General features: G+C 34.7%; 1 protein-coding gene and 1 long non-coding RNA gene across 11 annotated transcripts in view; one reads left to right on the forward strand and one right to left on the reverse strand.

Moving 5' to 3' along the window:
- The window catches only part of LOC143241526 (tyrosine-protein phosphatase 69D-like), a 354,041-nt gene that overhangs the window by 77,361 nt on the left and 257,780 nt on the right, over positions 1-18,900 (forward strand). For 4 of the 10 annotated variants that reach the window (XM_076484788.1, XM_076484797.1, XM_076484789.1 and 1 more), the window contains 2 exons: positions 14,254-14,333; positions 16,058-16,172. The exons of 2 other annotated variants lie outside the window; for them this stretch is intronic. The gene's annotated coding sequence lies outside the window, so the exon portion shown is untranslated. The remainder of the gene's footprint in view (positions 1-14,253; positions 14,334-16,057; positions 16,173-18,900) is intronic. 4 more of the 10 variants (XM_076484793.1, XM_076484790.1, XM_076484787.1 and 1 more) reach the window with 2 other exon arrangements.
- Positions 15,936-18,900, reverse strand: part of LOC143241627 (uncharacterized) — an 85,592-nt gene continuing 82,627 nt past the window's right edge. The window contains exon 2 of the long non-coding RNA XR_013022231.1: positions 15,936-16,360. This is a non-coding gene — a long non-coding RNA (uncharacterized LOC143241627). The remainder of the gene's footprint in view (positions 16,361-18,900) is intronic.

An 18,900-nucleotide genomic window follows, 5' to 3' on the forward strand; every position in this document is an offset into this window, starting at 1 on the left:
AGTTTTTTTTTGGTTTTTTATGAAAGCTTGTTATGACAATAGAAAAATACTGTTACCAGAAACACGTATTTTCTTTAGTATATACATATATAGATAAACGTATGACACATGAATTATTGTTTTGAAATAATAATAAGTGTGGATAGAAACATGTATAGTATATATTTGTACATTAATATCAAACTTAGGAAAGAAAATTGAAGGCTGTGAGATAAATCACTATACGGAGGTATTAGAGTACAGGAAACATATTACTTCAAGTGTTATTATTTATATACCATATGAATATGCTTATATTCTGGTCAAGGGTCTATCGTGGCCTTGAGATTAGCATGTCCGGATTGTGATGTCAGTTGTACAGGCTACCCAGTTCAGATTTTGGATGCGGTATAAGAATGACGACCAATTCCCATTATTTGATCAGATAAGACGAACATAAAAGACGCCAGTGAAAATGTTAGGCTAACAACTTTTTCCCTGTAGCCTATCAGTTCAAAATTAGGGATGATTGGTGTTGTAGGCCAAAAGCTATCCCTGTAGCTTATCAGTTCAAAAATTAGGGATAACAATACGTAGATAATTTTGAAAGAAAATCGTGAAAAAAACTTGTCTAAAATAACAACAAATTCTACAAATCTAATTTATACACAATATTTATAGAATAATTAACATAAAGAATTAAATTAGAATCAATAATTAAAATTTACCTGATATGACGATTTCATTCGAAAGGTCACAGTCCCAGCCCTCCTTCTCAGTCATAGTTATACTTAGTTCTATTTCATCTGGTACGTATTCACAGGAATGTCTTGGATTTTAAAAAAAATTGATCGAATGTTTAAACAAAGGTTAACAAGAATATTCAAGAGAAAGAATAAAGCTTGTTTTTTATCTTCCGTAAAATTATGCTAAATATAATTTATCCCAAAACAATGCAAAATACCAAAATTTTCATGCCTAATTTTGTTACTAGGATTTGTCTTAAAGATTACATAAATGGATATCTGTGCTCTGCCTACCACGGGTGTAGAAACTTAGTTATTAGTAGTATACATCCGCAAACATGCCGCTGTGCCACTGGGGGATCTCATGAGATTGAAAACATAGTAAATAATATATTGGCGGCTTTTAAATATAATCTCAAAGAGAAAAAAACAAATAAGTAGAGTGCAACATGGCGAGGTGTTCTTAGGACCAGTGGTTTAGAATTAAACCTAATCTGCGCTCTCTATCATCAGTAAAACTTGAGATCTTCCTTCAACCGGTAATAAAATCCCATTCTTCATTGGGTTTTCCTTCTCTAATTTAATACCTTTTTATTACACCTGTAGAAACAAATAAATCTCTCTGTAAAACTATTTTGTTTCCAGTAGTACAATAAATCATTCTTACTGTCAGTAAAATGTTCCGTTTGTTTTTAGTAAATCCTTTATCTTACTATAAAGAGTAAAATAATTTATTTTTCCTTCGTCTCTTTAGTATTTTTATTTTTTAAGTTAATATTAGTTTCATTATTTTTAAATGAATAAATTTAAATTTTCTTCCCAGAAGTACATACTAAACACATCGGTTTTAAAACACTTTAGCTTTCTCTTCACAGAATTAAAAGATCCTTTCCTTTTTTAACAAAGTAACGAACTCAATTATTTCACAAGTAAACTCTAGTAGTTATTTTGTACCACTAATAAAATCTACTCTCATTTCTCGCTAGAAAAAAAAAAGTTATCCATCAACAGAGAATATTGTTCAACCCTATAATAAACGTAGTCACACAATGACTTTCCCTCACAACAATAACAACAAATATTCTCGTTTATTAATCTCTTTCTTCTTTATATAAACATTTTCATCTCTTCAACGAGGATGTAACGTATTGCCGAGAAGCTCAGTGCTCATTGAAAGAGAGAGAGAGAGAGAGAGAGAGAAAGCACCCGACTTGAGACGTTGAACTGCTGCTTCCGCGTAATATGACTATACACTTCTAGTTTTTTCGATAGTATAACGAAAAACGTACGGTTGTTGAGGAAGGTTGTTTATACGTAAAAGTAACCCAGTTTCAACAGTGAATTTCCTAGTTATCCATATAAGCAATACAATAGGTTTATGAAGTTAATACAATTTCTATAAGGCAGTGCAAAATTTTTCAAAGAATTCGTATATCGAATATCACTAACCTTCTATTAATCCACTGCCTTCAATTTTGACAAAATATCTTGGTTTATTCATGTCTCAAGTCACACACACTTATTAGGTCATGGTGGTTAGTTTAACGTATTTTATAGGACGCATCTCTATTTCTATGAGTGTAAAATGTTTACAGATAATATTAGTGCACACGGCGCATAATATTCAAAATAGACTAAATTATATTCGACTTGCCAAAATCGTTTGCTCAAAAAAGTAAAAAAGAAACGGCAAAAAACCAAAGTCACGATACCCTATCTTCTTTGTCCACTATGGGAATTTAAACTTTTGCTAGCTTTACAAGTCTGTAAACATATTACTGACACGCTTAGGAAACGTTTCATTTGAAAGTGATTGCACAATGTCATAATTCAGCGACTAGAAACGCCAGTTAAGTCCAGCTTTTGGAAAACGACACCACAAACGTTTATTTGAAATGTTAAATTTAATCTTATTACAACAAACTTTATTCTGTGCTTAATGTTTACTGTAACATTATGCCAAGCGATGCACAGTATTGCAACATAAACACTTACCTATTTAGGATAGTACGTGGGAGTCAGCTTATAACATCGATATATTAGTATCTGGTGAAATAAAATATAAATTTTATACGATAGAAATTATCTGTTAGATAAACTGATATTTCAGCAAGGATGGAGACCCGGCATATTCTGGTCCTCAGGGCACTCAATTCCTAACCTGAGAGTTACGGATTCGAATTCCCGTCCCACCGAAGATGCTCATCCTTTTAGCCACGGGGCGTTATAACGTTACAGTCAGTCCCACTATTTGTTAGAGTATCTCGACAGTTGACAGTGTTGACTAATTCCCTTCCTTCTAATCCATCAGTTTAAACTTAAGAACAGCAGAGAACTCTCGAGTAACTTTGTACGAACATCGAAACAAACATTGGTAAAATGATAATGTGATGACAGATCTCTACTAAAGGTTTTTGTAATTTCATTTGCCCTATAGCGTTTCGAAACAATAACCATTTATTATGAAGTTGTCTTATTTTAGCCTATAGAGTAGGCTGTGTTTGCCAAGTAAACTGAACTTCTAGTTTGTGTTAGCTCCGAATTATTAAAAAAGGTATATAAATTTAGGTTAACAACGCGGTTCTAAACTAAAAACAGTTAACTAAACCCCAGTTCTTGTCATTACGTCATACGTAGGATTCTACATAAACTACACGAGTAGGTACTAGCGTAGCTTTAGAAAAGTTAAATTACTTTACATGATTAAAGGCAGCGAGTTTGCTTTAAATTCTCATCGATTAAAGGTGACATTTTGGACCTTGAAAAGCAATTCAACCATTCAGAAATCCGCATGTGTGAAGTCGTTGTTTACTCGAAAGGCAATGTGCCAACAAGTCCTTATGAAATTTTAAACCGATGAACTTGTTTGTGAAAATGGTACGAAGCTAATTTAACATTTCTGATTCTTTTCAATAAAAGAATTTATACGTAATTATATAGAAAGCCCATACGTGCTTCCCTTAACGTTTTCTTTCAAATGGATTACTTAATTAAAGCTTTTCATTATTTTATAATGACTATTGATAAGTTAATTTAGTTTTTTACTTAATTATGATGGTGAAATCGTCTACCCTAGCGGTGGAATATCTCATTTATGAGGCTATCTTGAAAAAATAGAAACCCGATAAAAAAATAAAAGCAAGTTTTCTTCTAGTTAAACTATTTTCTTTAAATTCAGTAATAAATAATTGTGAAACCTTAATTTTATCTCAACCGTTTTGTAAAAAAAAAAAAAAAAAGCTAATTGATTTTTTTATGTTAAGCACAAAGCTACACAATGAGTTATTTGTGCTCTGCCTACCATAGGTATCTAAGCTCGGATTCTAGAGTTTTAAGTCCTCAGACATAAGCTGTGCTACTGGGGGATGTAAAAAAGTTAAAAAAAAAAAAAGAAAATTGACCTCACTAATGAGGCGTGTATGACCTAATGGTTAGTGGGCCAACTTGTAAATATGATGATCCGTGGGTCCCACCTCCTTAATGCAAAATAAATAATACTATGACCGAAGCAGTGTATTAAATTTTCTGTACGTCACATAGCAGTTTTAGATGCCACGCTGGCCCAAACTAAATCTTATTTTGGGGCAACTTTAAGCTTAGTAACGAACTCTATCTAATAGTTCGTTTAAGAATTTTTTTTCTGAAGAAAATAGATGAAATTCATCACTATAACGAATAATTACAACAGAAGGAAGCCTAACCTTTTTTTTTCCTGTTGGTTTGTCTCTGGTACTCCAATTTCAAATAATACTATTAGATGGATTTCTCTCTTACTGAGTTTGACAAAGAAAGACATTTTGAAAAGAAAACACCGTTCCTTCAACGGCCATTGGAGAGTAGTGGAAACCTGAACCAGTTTTGTTTTTTTGAGGGGGTGAAATTACAATCGAATTCCAAAGGTTAATCTTATTATTATTATTATTATTATTATGTTAATTTGATGCTTTTATCATTCATTTTACAAGCTTTGTAGTAAAAATAGCTTTTATTTACTTATATAAGGGTTAAAACATCTTAGTCTTGAGTTTCATTTATTGTGAAACACGCAGTTTTTGTTGTTAGTGCAAACTCGCACAGTGTCTTTTGTGCTGTGCCCGCATAAGTATTGAACCCTGATTTTCAGTGATAAACCTTCAGACTTGCAGCTGAGCCACTGGAGGGCACGCATACAAACGCTAAATGTTGTTTAGTAGGTGATTTCTGAGAGTGTATGAGTGAAAGTAATTTGTTATGATAGGCTAATCACACTATATTTGTCACATCCAGTGCCAACGACACCTTTCGCTCGATACCTGGAATGAACAAGTTGAGTGGGATACAACAAAAATAGTGTGGGCTTCATTATATTTCCAGCCTCGTAAATAATAACAACTATTCTAATCTAAACTGGATTAGATATGTAAATTGCAAAGTTCTGGAATGTTAAGCGTAATACATGATTATGTCGCTAGGGGTAGAGATTTATAAGTACTATATGCTTATAGTTAGTAGTTGTGAAAGTCAGCGGTAGATTTATAAACTTACAACACTAATATCTTAGGTTCGTTTCCTGCGGTTAATAAAGCACAGATAGCTCATTGTACATCTTTGTACAAACAAAATTACCACATCTTTTCAACTATATTAGTTTTAATTTTAGATCTTCAAAATATCCGAATTTAGTTGTAAAAATTTGGTAATTAATTGTCGACAAACAGTAATAATAATAATAATAAAAAGGTTTTCAGGATATGAATTAAGAGCTACTTTGGCTACCATAATACAACATTTTAAACAAACCTACTTTAATAACTCTTCTCCAAATTTCTGAAAATCTGGGTTTGCGGAAAAATATTTTTCGAGATAATTAAACGTTCAGATTAACAAGTACAGAAATTCATTCACACATTGCTAACCACCGTTATCATGAAAAATTAACAAGGTGAAAGCATACAAACACATGTGCATGTTTATGTGCAGTATAATGTTTTCACTAAGTCTTTAATAGCTTTTCCAGCTCTCCTATTAACATTTCGTTACAGTAATTAGGAGCAGGCCACCAGCCTCTAGTGATGACAAGAGAATTATCAAAAGCTGTTATTCTGAAGAATTATTCGGTAGTACAGGGATGGAAAGCGATTAATTATGAGATACCAATATACATAGCCTTGAAAGCGTGTTTCAGGACCTAACTCCGAAGTAATTAGATTTTTTTATGAAGACATTTATTTGATGGATATGAAAATCTATATCGTACATCACTTCATGTAACAAACAGTATACATTCAACAAACAATATACGGCTTTTATGTATTATAAACATGTATTCATATAGTCCTGCCTTTAGTTTGTTGACATCCTTGTATAGAGTGTGAAAGGTAATAACGTTTTATGTTATCTCGCAGTGTTAAACAAAGGTTACCGATGAAACAGTAACGTTGTTTGACTTGTGTATCATTACCTGGAGTATCTAAGTTGAGTAGTGAAGTGGTACAGATATGTCTACTAGTTAGTATAAGTTTATCTTCCTTCAGTAAGATATCGATAATTTATACAAGTAGTGTTGGGCTGATCGGTTTAAAATCGTCTTTTTAATACGACGATCCAGATTCGGTTTCACATCTGATACCTACTAAAATACAGCTTTTAAAAATACATATATGTATTGAATAAATATTTGTAATGACTTTCTCATTAACTACGGTAAAACAATCTTAAATGGAACTAGCTTGTCTAACTTAAACTTATTTGTTACTTTCATGAAAACAGTTTTTATTCATACTAATTTAGTCATTCGGAAATTATAGTTGGAGATGTGTTTGGTCGCAGCTGAACTATGTTACCTATGCTCCGCCCATCATGAGCGTTATAAACCGATTTTACTGTTTTAAGGCCTCAGACTTACCACTGGGATGCTAGTTAGAGACGCCGTTTCTTAATGTATTACAAAAATTGTCTGTTTTATTCATAGGGTACATCGAGGAAAGAAAGGGGAAAAAAAATGGTTTATTTACTATTTCCATTGTAGTTTTATTTAAGTAAGGAAGCTCATTATGCTAACAGACTAATAGGTAGACAAGCAACGAGTTATAAGCATAATAAATAATTTTATTGACGGTATAACGTACTACATGTTGTTACACATAAGATCTAATTACCACCTCTCACAAAAATAATTTTATACTTTATCTACGTAACTCGTGATATACAACTTTGTACCCAGGAAAATGACATCCTTATTGAACTGCTTAAAGAATATAGGATTATCTGGAGGTTTCAACCTCAACATCATAGATAGGGTTTGTATCAAACTTCAAAACAATTTAAAACATTATGATAATTCCATGTTTTTGCCTATCAACAGATAAAACAGTAAAATCGTTTTATTCCTTAATGTACAAGAAATTCCTAAAGAAATTACTGGACGTTTTAGTAATCTGAGCATTGATGTAAAAACTGTATTTAAATGTTCACATAAAATTAACACCTTACTAGCTAACCCGAAAGAATACCATGTATAAGGACAAAAAACTTGCATTTTCATGACAGCATACTTCCAAAGTAGCGGAATTTTAAACAGCTGAAAAACGGGCTATGTTCTGCTTCTTATTGCAAGCTACGCCTCCTTCTGGGAGTTTTGTTATTTATCCAAGTTTTGTGGAACTTCTGAAAGGAAACCAATAAAGCCTTTATTTTACGCTTGCACAGTTTAAAACGAAAAAGATTTATCGAGACATCTTCTCATCCATGAACTCTCCTTTCTTTACGTCCTAATACAATGGTTTGATATTGGTTAAAATGATCCGACATAAGGGTAACTGCACCTATTTGTCGAAATAAATGTTGCAAGCAAATATGTGTGTGTCGCCGTTATATCGCCCCTCACAGCTTAGGAAATTCCAGTTATCGTTATAATGGGTACCACTTTAGACTTCGGTTTAGTCCAATTAGCAGTGAGGTTGATATCAAAGATGATCTTCTTTTTAAGTAAACTGCTTCTTGAGGTTACAGCTTCACTTTTCACCTTTTACCGTTTAGTTAAACACCCTCGAGAAGACAGATTCTGACTAAACTGTCAGAGACTATATATATTTCGCTTAACTATGAGGGTGTCCATAGTGTGTATTTCCTTATATTTACATGTCAAGAATTTACATCTGAAATAAAATGGAGGTCGACTGAATTAAGTGTACAAAGGTCACTATATGGCACGTGAAGTGTGAAATTACTTTTACGATGTTCATCAGTCCCTGTGTGTAAAAGATGCCTGCATGTTTTATTTCAGTCATTAGGCTTGGCTCCCTAAAAACACCTATTGTATAGTGTAAAAAGCATTTAGTATTCTGCATGTTAGTGTCATCTAATATTCATCTACTGCTGGCTGGTAATTTTTATTTCATTCTAAGCTTAAGCTTTTCAAAGGAAACCCAAATGTTTTAAAGTAACTTCAATGAGAATTCTATCGTTTAATTACTTACACTAAATTGTTTTCACAGGATAATAATAATAATAATAATAATAAACGACGTGAAGACTATCTTATTGTATGAAGTGATTATAAAATTATAGTTACTGTTTGAACCAGTTAGGCGTCAGCCTTGTTGAAGAAAGATAATACAAGAAAGTAAGAATTCTCGGTTTTGGCTATTCGTCAGTTTCCAACTTTTGGACGGTCTGTATAGCTGAAAACCAGTATATTAAGTAAAGATAGAGCGACTGTACCGCATCAATCTTCATATCTAGTTCCTGAGGATCTGTAAATAAGAAAATCTAGATGATGTTTGTATTGTTTCAATACGGCCGTCAGCGTATATAAGTTGGTGCATGCATATATATTAAAAACTGCAACGAACAACACGTATGTAATAGAAAGTTAAATATTAAAAGATAGGAGCAACTGCTTTAAAATTTAACAACACGAAGCAGTTCTTGGATCATAAAACAGTCACCTGAGGTCCTTGGAAGAAGTCCAACACCAGTACTTACAATTATTTCTGTCCACCACTAGTACAGCGGTACGTCTATGGATTTACAACGCTAAAATCAGGGGTTCGACGCCCCTCGGTGGGTTCAGAAGCTAGTTCGACGTGACACGCACGATTATTGTCCTCGGAACATGTCTGTGTTTTGCGCGATCCGTGACTATTTTATCGTTTAGGTTTTTATGAAAGTTCCATTATTTTTCACCTTTCATTACGGTTTTTTCCACTGACGTTCAATTTCTACCAATAGCATTTTTCTTTCCACTGCTTCACGAAGTTAAACTAGAATGTTTAGTTTTTTGTTATATTATGTTGGGCCCGGCACAGCCAGGTGGTGAAGGCGCTCGAATCATAATCTGATGGTCGCTGGTTCGAATCCCCGTCGCACCAAACATGCTCGCCCTTTCAGCCGTGGGAGTTTTATAGTGTAACGGTGAATCCAACTATTCGTTGGTAAAAGAGTAGCCCAGGAGTTAGTGGTGGGTGGTGATGACTAACTGCCTTCCCTCTAGTCTTACACTGCTAAATTAGGGACGGCTAACGCAGATAGCCTTCATGTAGCTTTGCGTGAAATTAAAAGCAGTGGGAATGACCACCAATTTATAACGCCTCAACGGCATGTTTGGTGTAATAGAGATTCGAACCCGCTACCCTAAGATTACGAGTCGAGTGCTTTAACTACCTACCGATGCCGGACCTCATTGTTGTAATCTGATTTCATGCATAAACTCGTCTTAACAAAAGTTCAACCATATGAGAAATGAGAGGTCTTTACTTGAATTTCAGGCAAAGCTGCACGAGGGCTGTATGCGCTAGCTACCTCTAATTTAACAATGTAAGACTAGAGGGAAAGCAGCTAGTCCTCACCACCCATCACCAATTCTGAAGCTACTCTTTTTTACCAACGAATAGGGGGATTGACCGTAACATTATAACGCCCGTATGGCTGAAAGAGCGAGAATGTTTGGTGTTACGGGTCTTTGAACCCGCGACCCTCGCACTGTGAGTAGAGGGCCCTAACCACCTTACCATGTTGAGCCCATGTAAGAAGAAATTATGTGTTGTTATGTTATAATAATTGCACTACGACCTAGTTAATTTCGTCACAACTGACTTTGGAGCCTGGATATTTGTACGGTTCGTGATATCTTTCAGTGCATTGTGTGGGTTCTTAGAGTACGTCCAAACTTTTCTCTGACTGTAATAAAAAGCAGTTGGCATCTTACACCTCAGTACTGAAGACGGGTATTGTAGCGTCTGATTTATTTGGAGTTCCAAACTTCTACGAATTTTTAGTAACCTTGTATGAACGGTGTTTAATATTATCGTACTTGTTAACAATATTTACATTTTAATTTCAACCATGGAACTGTATTCTGTCTTCCTTTTTTCTATTGGCCTGCCCTGTCTTGCATCTTTTTTTTTACTTCGTCTTAATGAAGTTTATCTTTGCCTTCATAGTGCTTTCAGCTCAGTACGTGCTAATATCTTTACTAGGAATGTATCAAGATGTCGGAGTGTGAGGAAATAATACATTGGTTCCCAGCAGTCCAACGGAAATAGCTTTCTATTCAATGATCCAAGAGTAATTTCAGTAAATCTAAGATTCTGAAAGCAGACATACTGAAGATATGGTTAAACAGCTCTCCGATACCAAACAATTAATGATTCGAATTCAGAATAATTCTGTTCTGTTTTGGTAAATTCATGTTCGTTTTTCTTGAAAAACGAAAGTTATGTGAATATTCAACGAAATATTTCGAGCTGTTTTTCTTCCTTGCTTATTTGCGAGATCTATACTAATGACATATTCACCGAAACGTTAAGAACAATTTTGAACACTATTTTTTACAAAATCTGTAATACTGTTTTCTGTTCTTTTTTCAGAACGTTCTCCAGTTGTTAAATTTGTTACGAAGCAATGGTCAAAGTGGATTATTTTTTCTCGAACTGTTTGTTTGTTTTTTGAATTTCGCGCAAAGCTACACGAGGGATATCTGCGTTAGCCGTCCTTAATTTAGATTAGAGGGAAGGCAGCTAGTCATCACCACCCACCGCCAACTCTTAGGCTACTCTTTTACCAACGAATAGTGGGATTGACTGTAACATTATAATGCTCTCACGGCTGAAAGGTCGAGCATGTTTGGTGCAACGGGAATTCGAACTCGCGAACCTCGGATTACGAGTCAAGTGCCTTAACAACCTAGACATGCCGGGCAGGTAATAATAAAAGAAACACTGAAGAAAGATGACACACGTGCGGGTTTATAACCCTAAACTACGGGATTTAATATCCTGCGATGGTTACATAGCCTGTTGTGTTGCTTTGAACTAAAATCAATCAATCATATAGATGTGTTTTGAAAGATATAATACAGCATTAACATCTGTTCTTGATATTGAGGGTCAAAACTAAAAAAAGTTATCTTCAACTTATTTTTTTATATATAAATGATAATACTATTATATTTCATTGTATAACATAGTACTGTAGTACTTTTCCCCTCGTAATCTTGATAACCCAGTTGCCTAGTAAGAAGTTACTGCTGATCTCACAGATAAATTACGCACACTTATTTAGATAAATTTTTCAACTTATTGGCTTCTACTCAAGGTTATCACCAACTTGAAATACTATACTGCCATGCTCAAAAGTCACCAGCCGATAACAAAAAAAAAAAAAGGATAAATAATTAACCAAACACAGGCTTTTGATACAGAAAGAAAGACGAAACTAATGTAATCCAAGATGACTGGTAAAACGTGATGTGATATAATAAATATTTTATTTCTCAATTAATGTTTTTTTTTATTTTATAACTATCAAGCAAAGCTACACAAGCGCTATCTACATTAGCTGTCCCTAATTTAGCAGTAACGGACTAGACGGAAGGCAGCTAGTAAATACTGCCCTTCGCCACTGCCACTATTCGCTGTTAAAAGGAGTAGTCCAAGAGTTGGCGGTGGGTGATGTCACCAGCCGTCTTTCCTCTAGTTTTACACTGCCAATTTAGGTGCGGCTAGCACAGATAGCCTTCGTTTAGCTTTTCGCGAAATTCAAAATAAGCAAAATTTATGTTGACTTAATTCCATTATACGTATTTTGCAATTATAAGCTAGTGTGTGACGCCAACCTAGTAGCCCCAACTCGAAAAATTACAGTTGTACTACCACCTTCAATTTACATACCTGGTTTGATCCTCTGGACACTCGAAACTACCAACAAAACTCTACGACTGTGAAAAATGTGGAAATCGTTTATTTTTAGTAACGTGTCAAAATATATTTGTATAGTTTAGGACTCGAGAATAAAGCCAGGTGGACCTCACGATAATGCTTTGAATTACATTATTATATACTAGTTTAAGATGGTGGATTGTTCATGTGAGTGTTGTGATACAAGTTGGAAACTATCTCGCTCGAAACGTTTGCTAGAAGATACAATACACAACATACAAACTTTCCATTAACTGCTAAGAGCAATTCGATTATTATGTGAGTGTTACAATTTATGGTAAGGAACGACGTACTTTTGGTTTATTAGAAATAAAATTTTCGGCTAGAATAGCATGTGAGCTAAACAGTTGGTTTAGATATTTCTAACTTCAGGTATAGCTTTTCCCTTATTCTTAGATACTGAATGAGTGAAAGGCAGCTAATCAGTATCCTTCGTCACAAATGAAAAAGTAAAACATGTTTGCCTGCATCACGTCTCGAACCCTGGATTAATCAATCTGTAGCCTGGATCAAGCCTGGCGCCAGTTTGTTAGATGTAGTACAGAACATAAAATATCATATTGGACAACTAAACCCTAACATGATTGGAAGAATGTGTCCACTCAGGACACTTTAAAACTTTTAACTCTTTTTTACTTGGCACAAACTGAGGAAATACAACTCGTTAAGAAACCATGTTAGCATGATTTCCCTGAAATAGTTAACGCTGATAAGTGTTGGGGAGCCCGGCATGACCAAGCGTGTCAGGTCGTTTGACTCGTAATCCGAGGGTCGCGGGTTCGAATCCCGGTTGCACCAAACATGCTCGCCCTTTCAGCCATGGGGGTGTTATAATGTGACGGTCAATCCCACTATTCGTTGGTAAGAGTAGCCCAAGAGTTGGCGGTGGGTGGTGATGACTAGCTGCCTTCCCTCTTGCCTTACACTGCTAAATTAGGGACGGCTAGCGCAGATAGCCCTCGAGTAGCTTTGCGCGACATTGAAAAAAACAAACAAGCAGTGTTGGGGCTCTTCTGAATCCCTTCATGATATGAAAGTTTTATATGACACTTATATGCATTTAACTGTTGAATGTAAAAAAATATATTTGATCATATTAAGGTTTTATAACACTCGTATGCTTCTAACTGTTGAGAGACAACGTTAAAAATGTGCTGTTCGAACTATCGCTTGTGACAGTACCAGGAAATGAATCGTAACCTCAGTAAACAGAAAATGAGAAAAGTTACTAGAATACAAAGAACCGTAAGATTCACGTTTTCTAATTCCTTAAAACTACTGCCCACACGTATAATGCAATTGTAAATGTCCATGTTAGATTATTTAACATTTCAATATCAAATAGTGTTTTGGAAATAGATATTTTAATTTGTAACTATGCGTTGAAGCTTCACATAAAATACATAAACTACCAGGTGGCAAAAAACAGTTTACTTGAACAAATGTAAAGATATCGAATTATCGTATCCAAATGTTTCGGATATCGGTAACAGATCAAAACTGTTTATGTGCATCACTAACTTTTACACATTTTGTGTGTTTTTACGTTAATTCGCAAAGTGATTTGCCATCATAAATTGTAAATACAAAGATGCTAATTGGAAAAACGAAATTTCAAAACATGAAGGTAACTTGTATTTTTTGTAATCGACAACTGTTTCACACTCCAGCACATATGTAAGCAGGTAAATACAAGTGTGTAAATATAAACACATAGCTGGTGCATGGTCAGTCTCTGGTCGTACACTGTCTTCTCTCGCACACACACGAGTTTCAATCAATCATTGACCAGAACTTGCGAAAACAGCTGATCTTAGTTACCTCCTTGTTTGCTCTTCTTGAGATGTAGATTGCAAATCATGACTTCGAATTTGATGATCGAACTCAGGTTGGAGAGAATGTAACTGCTAGTCCAATTTTATTCCGAGATCTAGAAGTCATGGCGATCGCTTTCACGACCTTTGTTCATAATAGTGAATCGTGACTGTTCATTGTTATTTTCACCGAGATAATTCTTTATATACATGTACTAATATACTATCTATATGGGTAATTATCAGTTTGCCTACACACACACACACACACACACACACACACACACACACACACACACACACACACACACACACACACACACATCCGTGTAAGCCTTTCACCCCTACAGATCATAAACATTGTTTTGCCTTAAAAGAATCGTGAGGAGGCTTCATAATGAGGAGTTATGGGGATTTTAAGGCTTGGAAGTTTGACTGAACTGGTTTGCTTAAAAAGTGATATGATTATGTACTGTTTAAGGCAAATAATAAAGTTCAAATTTCATAAATTTTCAGATTTGAGCTTCTGGAGGATTAAGGTTTTGTAAGATCTTGGGATTGGCTGTAGTGATTGATATGAAAACTTTCATGAGCACGTGAGTATCGTTCAAAAAGGTCATACCTTGTTGTTTCACGTGAATATTATTGGTTATATAACAGTCAGTAGTTTTCAAGAGTTGAAAGCTACGTGTGTAGCTAAATATAAATTAGCAGAAAGGTAAATTTATTGTTCTCTTAACTGCTTTTTGTTTTTCATATTAGATCAACTGAAGATTGGGAATGTTATGAAATGCGTAAAAATAAAATAATCGTTTAGGACCTTTATAAACGTCTCGAAAGAAACAAACTGGTTTAATCTCGAGTTTTATAAAAGGCCTCTGGGGAGAAATAAACTTAATTGAATTCAAGCTTCATTAAAGGCCTTTAGTGAGAAGCAAACTACATTAAATTAATGCTCAAAAAGGTTTAGATTTTTGTTTTGGTTTCAGTGGCTTTCTTTGTGGAAAAATAACTTCTCAGTTTATTTAAGAAATAAAAGTGAGTCTGAGTTACACTATTACATTCAGAGTAGTTGATTTTAAGTGATTTTTGCGCAGTTTTCGTTAAGAGAAATATTTTCATCTTCACCACACAAACAGTTACTACAAGTTTAATATTTCAGGTCAAGGAAAAATGTTATTTTATAGTAGATTAGTAACAAAGTACCATCTTTTGTAATGTCATTCAAGCCATTAATATTCATTTGTTACTGGTTTGAGTTTAGGTTTTAGCTTGGTTTGTTTTGAATTTCTGCGCTAGCCGTCCATAGTTTAGCAGTGAAAGACTGACAACTCTTGGGCTACTCTTTTCTTTTCAACAAATAGTGGTATTGAACATTACATTATAATGCTCTCACGGCTGAAAGGGTGAGCATGTTTGGTATGATTGGGGATTCGAACTCTGCGACCCTCATATTATTTGTTAAGCGCCCTAACCACCTGACCACATCGGGAACTCGAGTTCAGTCTGAGTTTAAGAGCGTCAGTCGCGTTAAGTTAATGAAATCTAAACTAGTTTCTAGCAAATTATACCTGTTTCACGTTTAAGTTTAACATAGTCAAGAGCACATCTACAACAGTGTATTTGTCATTCATCTAGTCAACACTGTACAATATTCTCAACACTGTATTCTTTCTTTTCCTTCTCGTTGTCTTTGCAACATGTTTAACTGTCTGTGCTGCGCTCACCACGAGTACCGAAATACAATTTTAAGTGTTGTACGCTGAGCGAATCAGGACTCGCAATGCATTATTTGTTGCTTGTTTTTTGAATTTCGCGCAAAGCTACTCGAGAGCTACCTGTGTTAGCCGTCCCTAATTTAGCAATATAAGACTAAAGGGAAGGCAACTAGTCATCACCACCCACCGCCAACTCTTGGGCTACTCTTTTACCAACGAATAGTGGGACTGACCGTAACTTTATAACGCCCCCACGGCTGAAAGGGCGAGCATGTTTGGTGTGACGGTAATTCGAACCCACGACCCTCAGATTGCGAGTTGAACGCTTTAGCCCACCTGGCCATGCCGGGCCCTTATTTGTTGTAAAAAAATTATAAACGACTTGGAAGTTAGCATGTTTCTTAGAATTAATAAAACCGTCAATGTATATGTTATAATTTTTTGTGAAAAAGAAATGTTCTTTTTTTTTAAACTCAAAACCAAACTTAAAACAGTTTTATTTTTAAGAGCTTAAGGAATCTCTTAACATAAATTATTCTGATAATACTACACCAACCTCACATGATATATTACAAATTGAAGTTGTTTTATGTTATTTCTAGAATGGCTCAGAGAGGCGGGAAAATAACAAAACGCACAAAAGAACCTGAAGTAGAAACCTCGCCAAATTAAAACTGGTGAAACAAGGAAAGTTTTCGGGCAACAGCTCTTAACCAGGTTACCATTAACAATTAAACCTTTTGCTGTTTCTAGAATAAACATGTTGATAAAATGTTTTGGAACATTTTAAACTTCGTGTTCTTGGCAATCCCTGCTGGGGCAGTGGTAAGTCTTCAGATTTACAACGCTATAATCAAGCGTTCGATTCCTCTCGGTGGAACAGCAGATAGCCCGTTCTGGCTTTCCTATAAGAAAAATACAAACACAAATGCTAGACATTTCATTCGAGAACGTTTATCAGTCAAGTTTGTTTTTACTGTAGTTGCACATTAATTTTCATTGAATATTTTGTAGACATTTCCCTTACAGAATATTTGACAATTAAATTATTTTTGATTTATTTTCATAAATTAATCTTTACTCGAACTTTCAATTTATGGTGTATATTTGGATAATACCTATAGTCTACCCATTAAGCAATCAATTTGATGATATAACATACATAAAACTGAATACGACATCGTTGTTAAATTATATACTATATTAACTTTGTTTAATTCAAAATATTTTAAAATTAATTTAGACGCACGCGGATAAAAAACATTTTGCAAATATTAACATGTTAAGCTTAAATTAAATCAACTTTCAAATGATCCACAGCTGGATTAACAATTCTGTTACGTGCACGTCTCTCAGTGGCGTCAGTGACCTCTCACCGCTAAAAACCGAGTTTTGATTCCCGTGGTGAGTAGCTCACAGATAGTCCATTGGGTAGTTTTGTGCTTTATTTTAAATAATCCGTAACGTACAAAAAATTCTGTATATGTATAGTAACGGTATTTCAGTCCATAGTGTGAGGTCCAAGTTAATTGACGAAAATGTTTTTGAGCTTCTTCATTTTTAACAGCAAAAGTTACACAATCAATTATTAGCGCTGTGCCACCACGAGTACCTAACTCCTATTTTTAGCATTATAATCCATCAAGTTTAATGTCGAGCCATGTTGCGGGCCCTCACTTGAGACCTCACATTTATTTCTATTAGTTCCTGTAAGTACATTTAATAAAAATATGGACGTATTGTATCAAGGAAAATACGCAAACAAAACCACACTTTCACATTGATTGCAAATGCAGGACACACTTGATATGAGATGACAACAATAACAAGACATCAAAACGCTGATCATGAATGGAAAACGCACTTGATACCAGACAATGACAAGACGTCGAAACACTGATCACGAACGGAGGACACACTTGATACCAGACAATGACAAGACGTCGAAACACTGATCACGAACGGAGGACACACTTGGCAGGAGACAATGACAAGACGTCGAAACACTGATCACGAACGGAGGACACACTTGATAGGAGACAATGACAAGACGTCGAAACACTGATCACGAACGGAGGACACACTTGATACCAGACAATGACAAGACGTCGAAACACTGATCACGAACGGAGGACACACTTGGCACGAGACAATGACAAGACGTCGAAACACTGATCACGAACGGAGGACACACTTGGCACGAGACAATGACAAGACATTAAAAAAGGAGTTATTTGATGCAGTTTTTGAACCCAGTATTTTATTAATTAAAAGCAATTACATTTATGTGGTGAATATATGAAAGAGACAGTTGTTAGAATAATGGTCATTTTCGAGACATAAGACTTGATTCCATGACAACAGATCTTTTCATTTATAACGTTTTGTTTGACTTACTTTTACTAAAGAAGCACTTTAAAACCACCTTGAGCTCGAAAGTTTTTGAGACGTGAAAAAAAACCCCACTAGCAATACACTTTGATATTGGAGAAGAGAAACTGGTTTAAAAATGAAAATAATGGTATTTACTATAACACAAAGTTCTTTAGTTGTTTTTTATAATTTCGGACGGTTCACCTAGAAGTTTTTTCGAAGTACTTTACGTCCCATGAACGTTTTCACGATGATGAACTTCTATCATAATTAACTCGTTTTAAACGAATAATTTAAAGTATAAAATTATTTTGTTAGAAGCGAGTCGTATATTATTCATTATTTCAGGACAAAAATTCACAATAGCCTGCAACAACTATCAATGTTCTATTACTAATAAAATATAAACTCGTGAGAAGTTTATCTTGAGTTTGTTATAAGCAAATTCATATTCAAACAATAGATAGAATAATATCGTGAAGTAGTGTGATAGAATAAAACAGCATAACTGCACTTCAACTAATATTTTACTATTACAGAATGTTTAACATTTAACTGATCCTTAGCTACGACGGAACGTTTGTTTTAACCTTTTAACTGATCCTTAGCTACGACGGAACGTTTGTTTTAACCTTTTAACTGATCCTTAGCTGCGACGGAACGTTTGTTTTAACCTTTAACTGATTTAACGGAACGTTTGTTTTAACCTTTTAACTGATCCTTAGCTGCGACGGAACGTTTGTTTTAACCTTTTAACTGATCCTTAGCTGCGACGGAACGTTTGTTTTAACCTTTTAACTGATCCTTAGCTGCGACGGAACGTTTCAATTTTAATTATTTTTAGAAACCTTAAAATTTGCCTCTTGCTTATCACGTCTATAGAGACTGTTTATATGGATAAATACTTTGTATAAACTTCAGAGAATACCCATTTGAAAGTTATTCTTTAGATGTTTGCTAGAATATTTATAACAAGACTTTTGTAATGAAGCCATATAAAATGCTTGTAACAGAACAGTTCTGTGTTAAGCAATATCACATGGGATTTTACGTCACAGTAAGATTGTTAGAA

The sequence above is a fragment of the Tachypleus tridentatus genome, chromosome 2 (assembly GCF_004210375.1).
Source record: "Tachypleus tridentatus isolate NWPU-2018 chromosome 2, ASM421037v1, whole genome shotgun sequence".
Classification (NCBI taxonomy): domain Eukaryota; kingdom Metazoa; phylum Arthropoda; class Merostomata; order Xiphosura; family Limulidae; genus Tachypleus; species Tachypleus tridentatus.